Raw genomic sequence first — 8408 nt, 5'->3', positions numbered from 1 at the left:
GGATCCCTGGCCCAGGAATTCCGTATGCCCAGGGGAGGACAAAAAAGAAAAAAAAGAAAAGAAAAAAAAAGAGTTAAGACGCAGCCCCTGTCTCGGAGAAGCAGATGTCTGAATACCCCAAAGGAGGTAAGCTGGTCCAGATAATGTCAGGGAAAAGGTGGGAGAGAGTGGGGTCTGCAAAGACAAAGCCTTGGCAGTGAAGATAAAAACAAAATGGTGAGAAAGGTCGGGCAGTGGGACATGAGGTGAGGTAAAAAACAAGACTGTGGAGTGTTTTCAATGCCAGGCTGAAGATCTGAAGCATCCCTAGGTAGTTGGGAACCACCAGAGGCATGGAAGCCACATTTCAGGCCAGGAGTCTTACTTTGGAGAGTCAGATGCATTAGAAAGGAGAGAGAGGAGGAGTTCCCGTCCTGGCACAGTGGTTAACGAATCCGACTAGGAACCATGAGGTTGCAGGTTCGGTCCCTGCCCTTGCTCAGTGGGTTAATGATCCGGCGATGCCGCGAGCTGTGGTGTAGGATCCCGAGTTGCTGTGGCTGTGGTTTAGGCTGGCAGCTACAGCTCCGATTAGACCCCTAGCCTGGGAACCTCCATATGCCTCGGAAGCGGTCCAAGAAATGGCAAAAAGATGAAAAACAAAACAAAACAAAAAAACAAAGGAGAGAGGAACTGGAGAGTGGGCCTTTTCTGAACCTCTGTTTTACAATCTGGGAAAATTGGACTTGAAAGACTGTTTAAGGCACTGTAGAAGAGAAGAAATCCTGGAATGTCAGAGCTGGCAGGACCCTTAGACTCACCACTGTCCAACCCCTTATCCCAAGTAAGGGGAAGCTGAGGTCTGGGGAGGAGGAGAGGCTGGCTGCAGTTTGCATGGCCAGTGAGCAGAGCTGGGTCTCCCATACCAGGTCTCCTGCCTCCGGGGCCACTATCTCTCTGCTGCTACAGTGAGGACTCAGGACCCATGACACAGCATTTGTGTGTCTGGGAAGAAGTCCCCACCTCAGGCTTTGAAGAGTTACCTTTGTTAACTACACATGGATGGAATTGAGGTTAGCAAACCAGGCTGATTTTTCCCTTAGTGAATATCTTTAAGGGGTGTGAGAGATAGTAACATTATCCACTGTGGGCTCCATGAGGATGGGTTCTGTGAGATGTGGGCAGCCGGCCAGCACTGGGGGCACCTCCACAGTTTCTTCCAGCCCTGAGAGGAGTTAGAGCCCTTCTAGCTTCTGATCATGTTGGACAGAGATTGATTTCAGAGCAGTAAAAATCAGGTAGACTAGAGCATTCTAAATAACTGATTTGGACATTCATGAATGTCAAATGGGAGACACTTCGGTTCTCCCATAAAGCTTTTCTTTCCTTTTCACCAACTACACTGTCCCTACTTCCTCACCTCCCACCCACCCCTCAGCCCAATGTACTCTGGCTGTACCCCACTCCTCCAACCTACGGAACCCTCACTGTGGCCACCAATCCAATGTCACTGCACAGTCCTCACCTTCCCGGCCCTCTTGGCTGCACTGGGCACAACTGCTCTCCCTTCCTTGACAGGCTCTTAGCTCCCATGACCCTGCACTAGCCTGACTTCTCTCTGCTGCCCTGGCTGCTCCTCTTTTGTCTCCTGTGTGAGTTGGTCTTCTCAGCCTACCCTGAAACATGGGGGTTCCTCAGAACTCTGCCCCACCCCTCTGCCCTATCCTGGGCAACCTCATCCACACCTGCTCTTGAAGGGAACCCAACCACATTGCCAGCACCGGGCCAGGTACCTTACAGAGACTGGCATATTTCTTCCCCCCAGATACCTCTGTAAATTAGGTAGGGCTTCCACTCCCATCTTACAGATGAGACTGGCCTTGAAGATGCACCGTGACTTGTATCAAGATCACTCAACTAGTAATCAGCAGAGCCAGGATTCAAGCTCAAATCTGTCAGATTCCTGGGCTTGGTGGCCCCACACTGTCTTGAGGTGTGAACTAAGAAGGGATCAAAGTGTGACTCTCCTTTTGGGGTCATTCAGATTGTAAAAAACCACACATAATCTTCCCACTTGTAGCCTACACACCAGCAGCCATATCCTTCACCATTGAGAGATAGCTGCAAACTCCCCAAAGCCTCACAAATAAAGACTAGGACGACCGCCTGGGACAGGTCACCTTGTCCCAGGGCTCTAAGTCCCACCAAGCAATGCAGCTTTTGAACAGTTTCCAAAAGGACCTTTGAACCAGGGAAAGAGCTGATGATTATGTCAAACACACATTGCCTGGAGCTTGAGCAGGGTTGCAGCACCTTTACCTGGTACATGGTCTCACTCGGGGAACAGAGCAGCACTCTCTGCCCACCCCACCCCCAGCTACCCAAGAACACATGTGTGGTGGCTTGAAGAGAAGGATCTGGACTTGGGTTCAAATCCAAGTTCTACCCACTACCAGCTGAGTACCCTTGGGAAGCCACTTATAAATGGGGCTGACCACCCTGTTTCTTAGGGTCAGGGATCCACAAAAGCACATTCATACCATGTCTGTCCCCACCTCACAGCTGGATAAGCGTCCTTGCTGCACCCCACCTTGGGCCAGTGGTGACGATTGGTCCTCACATGGGACTGGATTTCCAAAGCATCACTGGAACACTCCACCAGAATAGGTGACCCAGAAAAGGCACGTCCTGCTTTTTTCCTCAGGTGTATGGGGACACTCTGTGCTCCCTGCAAAATCTGGACACCAAAGGACATGTGACAGAAGCCCTGGTATTGTTCTGGAGAGACGGTGTTCATTCACACTGTCGGCATGGTTACCAGCTGGAGCGGGAGAGGCCGCCTACCCACAGATTCATGTCACCCAGAAAGGATTTTCATTTTTTTTAATTTTCTAAACGCAAGCCTCCCACTGCCCTGATAACCTGGCTGATCCCTAGCCAATGACAATACCACCACCTCTGGGAGCAGCAGCAGCAGCTCTTGCTGTTAATCTCTGGCTCTCTGCCTGGTTTGGGGGTAAACACTTTACCTCCATCTATCATCTCCCCAGATCCTCACAACTCTGGGAAGGAGGCTGCTATCGCCATCATATGGATGAAGATAAGGAGACCTAGAACGGTCTGGTGCTTGCTCAGTGTTCAAGGCGGCCACCCACAGTCTCCCCACTCATGCCCACTCAGGTTGCTCTGGCCCCTGTGTCCTTGGCGGCACCAGCTCCCATCCCCTTTGCCTGAGATCAGCCTGAGCACACAGGTTTCAGACTTATCCAGGGCCTCCTGCCACTCTTTGAAAGCCCACTTTGGGAGCAGATCGGCTTCCACGGCAGCTTTTGGCATTAAAATTTTGAAAATGTCCTGGCAGCCACAATCTGTGAGCTGGCAGGGCTCAGAGCCCCATGCTCAGTGCCCGATCTCCTCCCCCTAACCACCCCCCACCCCAAGCTTGTTCAGAGGAGCTCAGTTCTGGGGGGAGAAGGCGAACCGAAGCTGTCACCTATGGAATCACTGTTAAAATGAGGGTGAAAAAGGCTCTTGCTTCAGTTCTGCAGATGGTCAAGGAGCTTGGGTTTCTTAGCCAAAATTTTCTCATTCCTTTGGCTGGAACCATCTGGATGATGCCTCAAGTTTCTGTGTGGTTCTCACTAGGTGGGCCCAGGTGGGAGGGGCTGTGGTGTTCCAGGGAGGTCGGGGTCTTAGAGTGCAACGATGATTTCCCCTCTTTAGGTCTTGGATTTCCTGACTGGGAAACAGGAGGCTGCACTGGTACATGGCAGAGTCTTGCCTTTTTTCCAGCTCTGCAGGTCTAGGGTGTCCCACTGGAAGTTCAGCAGATGACAGGGCAGAGGCCCGGTGTCTGGACCACATCCATACATGGATTGGAAGAGGGAAGGAGGACCCACTCCACAGCAGGCTACAGGCAACAGGTAGCCAGTGCGCTCCCACTTGGTCAAGGCAAGATCAGTATTATTGTTCTGTTTTTACAGAAGCTGAGGTCCAGGGAGGTTAAGTGTCTTGCCCGACTGCAGCAGAGAGAGCAGGGGGTGGGAACTGGGGTCCAGACCCACTCCACCATCACCATCTTCCCATGCCTGCCCCTGATCTTTGGAGCTCCTGAAGACATTCTTTTGGTTGTTGAGCTGTGCATGTAACTGTCATCAGTTGCTGCTTAAACCATAACCTTGGAAGTCGGGGAAAGGGTCACTGAGTTTCCACCAAGGTTCCCTGCCCAGCAACTATGCTAAAAAAAACAGCTTTTCCTCCCCAGTATGTTTGTAGGAGGCAAGCAGGTTGCTCCAGCCTTCTGTCTTCTTCCAGACAACAGTGGCAGCCTGGCCCCAATGCAGGAGACAAAGGGATCTGGTGTCACCAAAGCCCGAGGTGAAGGCTGACTCCAGGGGCTGGTCTCTGCAGACACAGCATTGAGCTGCTGCTGGGGTCATGGGAAGGACCTTTCCCCCTTGAAAGATACAAGCTCCTCCGCTTGGCCCTTCATGACCTGTCCTGACCTACCTTTCCAAGCTCTCTACCCACTCCCTGGGCATCCTAGGGCCACCAGGTTCCCAGACCCTGCCCACAGATTTCGACCACCTTTCCTGTTCTCCCACCTCTTACTCTGTCTTGAATACCCTCTCCCCTTCTGCCTACTCCCACTGTTACTCCATTATCTGCCACTCTCACTGTGACTCCAGCAGCAGCCAGGGTAGTATTTCCTGGCCAGCTACTCAGCATCAAGCCCTGTGCTGTGCAACCGAATCTAATCCGTGATCTCGTTTAATCCTCTTGATAGCCGTGAGGTGGGGATTCATCTTGCACCTATTTATTTTTATTTTTTTTTCACTTTTTTTTTTTTTCCCCACTGTACAGCAAGGGGGTCAGGTCATCCTTAGATGTATACATTGCAGTTACAGTTTTTTCCCCCACCCTTTCTTCTGTTGCGACATGAGTATCTAGACATAGTTCTCAATGCTATTCAGCAGGATCTCCTTATAAATCTATTCTAGGTTGTGTCTGATAAGCCCAAGCTCCCGATCCCTCCCACTCCCTCCCCCTCCCATCAGGCAACCACAAGTCTCTTCTCCAAGTCCATGATTTTCTTTTCTGAGGAGATGTTCATTTGTGCTGGATATTAGATTCCAGTTATAAGTGATATCATATGGTATTTGTCTTTGTCTTTCTGGCTCATTTCACTCAGGATGAGATTCTCCAGTTCCATCCATGTTGCTGCAAATGGCATTATGTCATCCTTTTTATGGCTGAGTAGTATTCCATTGTGTATATATACCACATCTTCCGAATCCAATCATCTCTCGATGGACATTTGGATTGTTTCCATGTCCTGGCTATTGTGAATAGGGCTGCAATGAACATGCGGGTGCACGTGTCTCTTTTAAGTAGAGCTTTGTCCGGATAGATGCCCAAGAGTGGGATTGCGGGGTCATATGAAAGTTCTATGTATAGATTTCTAAGGTATCTCCAAACTGTTCTCCATAGTGGCTGTACCAGTTTACATTCCCACCAGCAGTGCAGGAGGGTTCCCTTTTCTCCACAGCCCCTCCAGCACTTGTTATTTGTGGATTTATTAATGATGGCCATTCTGACTGGTGTGAGGTGGTATCTCATGGTAGTTTTGATTTGCATTTCTCTTATAATCAGCGATGTTGAGCATTTTTTCATGTGTTTGTTGGCCATCTGTATATCTTCCTTGGAGAAATGTCTATTCAGGTCTTTTGCCCATTTTTCCATTGATTGATTGGTTTTTTTGCTGTCTTGCACCTATTTAAACAGATGTGCTGGGAAGCACCCAAGGTCATGGAGCTAATAGGGGCAGAGTGAGGAAGGGAACCCAGGCCTTTATGAGTATAAAGTTCACACTCTTTGTCACTTATATCACCTGCTGCCCACTTCCTAAGGAGTTGGCATTTCCCTTGTAAAACATAAATGCTGGAGGACAGGGCCTGCATTTCATTCATCATCTGGGGCCAAAGGCTGCCCCTCTTCTTGAATGCTGCATCAGATCTGCTCACACCTTGTCGCTGTTTTGGAAATTCCACCCTGTTTGTGAGTGGCCAAGGTCTTTCAGGAGGGGAATGCTTTCAGCTGACTGACAGCCTAGTGGAAGATAAGACAGGGAAGGGAGCTGGGAGAGGGAGGCAAGATTGTAGGGGCTATGAGGCAGCTGATAGGAGCAAGGCTCCTGGTTGAATTTGGCCACCTTGCAGTTACTTGAAGGATAAGATCTGGAGTTGCCAGCCCAGGCCTCAAATCCCAGCTCTTCCATAGTAGCTGGGGAACCCTGGGCAAGTCATTGCCTGTCCCAGTGTCCTTGGTGTAAAGTGGGTTTGTTGCTCACGCTGGACCCCTGGGGCTGATGCCGGGAGGAACAAGGTTGTGGATGAGGGTGAGAGTGGGTGCTGTGAGACAGGCACTTGTGACAAGGCAGTTACTTCCTTTATTTGGGACAGTTGGCGGTCCAGCCCAACCTGAAAGGCCCTCCCTGCAAAATCATTGGACCCCGAAGGCATGCAGGCAGCAGGGAACTCACAGAATCACAGACTCATAGTAAGGATCTTGGAGACAACTCAGGTTGACTTGTTTACTCTGAGAGACAACACAAGGCAGTGGGCTGGCCAGGCTTGGCTCCAGATCCAGCCCCCATTTGCTATGTGGCCTTGTGTGTGTCCCTTTGCCCCTCATCTTTAATATGGAATTTAACATAATTCCTCTAGGTGTTCCTTGGTGGTCTAGTGATTAGGATTTGGCATTTTCGCTGCTGCGATTGGGTTCAATCCCTGGTCTGAGAACTCAGATCCCACATCAAGCTGCTGCACGCTGCACCCAAATAAATAAATTATTTAAATTAAATTTAAAAATAGGGAGTTCCCTTTGGCTCAGCAGAACCAAATCTGACTAGTATCCATGAGGATTCAGGTGTGATCCCTGGCCTCACTGAGTGAGGCCAGGGATCCGGCACTGCCATGAGCTGTGCTGTAGGCCACAGACATGGCTTAGATCCCATGTTGCTATGGCTATGGTGTAAGCCGGCAGCCATAGCTCTGATTTGACCCCTAGCATAGGAACTTCCATATGCCACTGGTACGGCCCTAAAAAACAAAATAAATTAATTAATTAAAGTAAAAAATAACAATTCCTCTGCCATAGCACTGTTGGGAGGATCAGAGACTCGGGCAATGACAGCTGGTATTAGTATCAACTATGAGGAACTGAGGCTCAGTGAGGGAAGGAAATTCACTCAGAGTCACACAGCAGATTAGCAGGAGGACACAGTCTATACCCAGGCTCCTCAAAGCCAAGGCCTGGGGCAGTGCCTGGACAGTGGCAGCCTTACCTCAAAGAAGGCCGGGATGGGTCTTAGAAATGCAACCAGGGAATTCACACTGGAATCGCTGGTGAGGTTCTATGCCTCTCTGAGCCGAGACCACTTCTTGGATCACTATGGCTAGAGAATGTCAAAAAGCCAGCATCAAAGCCTGAGGTCGTGTGTCCAGCCTGGCATGTGATGTCAGCCCTCTAAGCCTCAGTTTCTCTGCTTACAGAATCAGGGTAAGGAATACTGGCAGGGTGAGGAATTCTGTGAAGATACAGAGCTATTTTCCTGACAGTTCCCCCTGTGCTCTCACCCTGCATCAAGTCCTGTACCATCACTCACCCACTTGCCGATAAATGGCCAGGAAGGTGGAGAGCCAGGGTCTGAGCTCTCACACTTCCTCTTCCCAAACCTAGCTCGGCCTCCTTCTTCAGATTCAGCACAAGCCTGGCTTTCTCTGGAAGGATCCCTCAGCTGTAGGCTGGGGCCAGCGCCTGCTCCGGCCCATGGTGCCAGGTCTGCCCTTCTGTGTTGAGACTATTTCTCCCTCTCCTCTCACAGGGAGACCCATGATGTGGGGACCTTGTCATGCTCATGGCTGTATCCCCAGTGCCTAGAACTGTGCTTGGCATACAGCATATGCTCAATAGATGCTTGCTGAATGACAGAAACCATCATGCAGCATCAGGATGCTCCCAGGTTTCCTCAGGGGCTGGGGGGATGGGAGGAAAGCTCCTGGACTGCTGCCATGCCTTACATTAGCAGCATCTTCCCAGTCGCCAGCCAGCCCCCTGGGACGCCACTTGAGCCAGCTGAATTCCGGGCACTGCCTCACCTTGGAAAGGCAGCCACGGCCCTCATCCAACAGCCCAGTAATTGACATTGCAATGGTGCCAGGAGCTGCCCTGTTAATATTTAATGTGGCCTTCACTGCAGCAGACCTGTGGCTAGAAGAGCCGAGGGGCCGAGATGGTTTCCATGGGGTCATGCGGAGGGCATGGATGGGAAAGGGCTTCCCAAGCCAGAAAGGCCGGTCCGATGAGCATTACCCCCACCCATTTTAGTCCCTGGCTTAACTCAGAAAGATCCAGGGCAGCATGTGCCT

General features: G+C 50.6%; 1 long non-coding RNA gene across 1 annotated transcript; it reads left to right on the top strand.

Annotated features, from left to right (window-relative positions):
• Positions 1–552: 552 nt before the first annotated feature.
• On the top strand, positions 553–7096 carry LOC146396652 (uncharacterized). Its single transcript, XR_014825977.1, has 2 exons — positions 553–6906; positions 6939–7096. It is a non-coding gene; the product is annotated as an uncharacterized LOC146396652 (long non-coding RNA).
• Positions 7097–8408: the final 1312 nt, after the last annotated feature.

Source organism: Sus scrofa, chromosome 14 (assembly GCF_054392235.1).
Source record: "Sus scrofa isolate SSC_HxYL_T2T_F1_AM1 chromosome 14, Sscrofa_HxYL_maternal_Yorkshire_Landrace_v2.0, whole genome shotgun sequence".
Classification (NCBI taxonomy): domain Eukaryota; kingdom Metazoa; phylum Chordata; class Mammalia; order Artiodactyla; family Suidae; genus Sus; species Sus scrofa.
The sequence above is the reverse complement of the archived record's forward strand: the minus strand, read 5'-3'. Positions and strand labels throughout refer to the sequence as shown.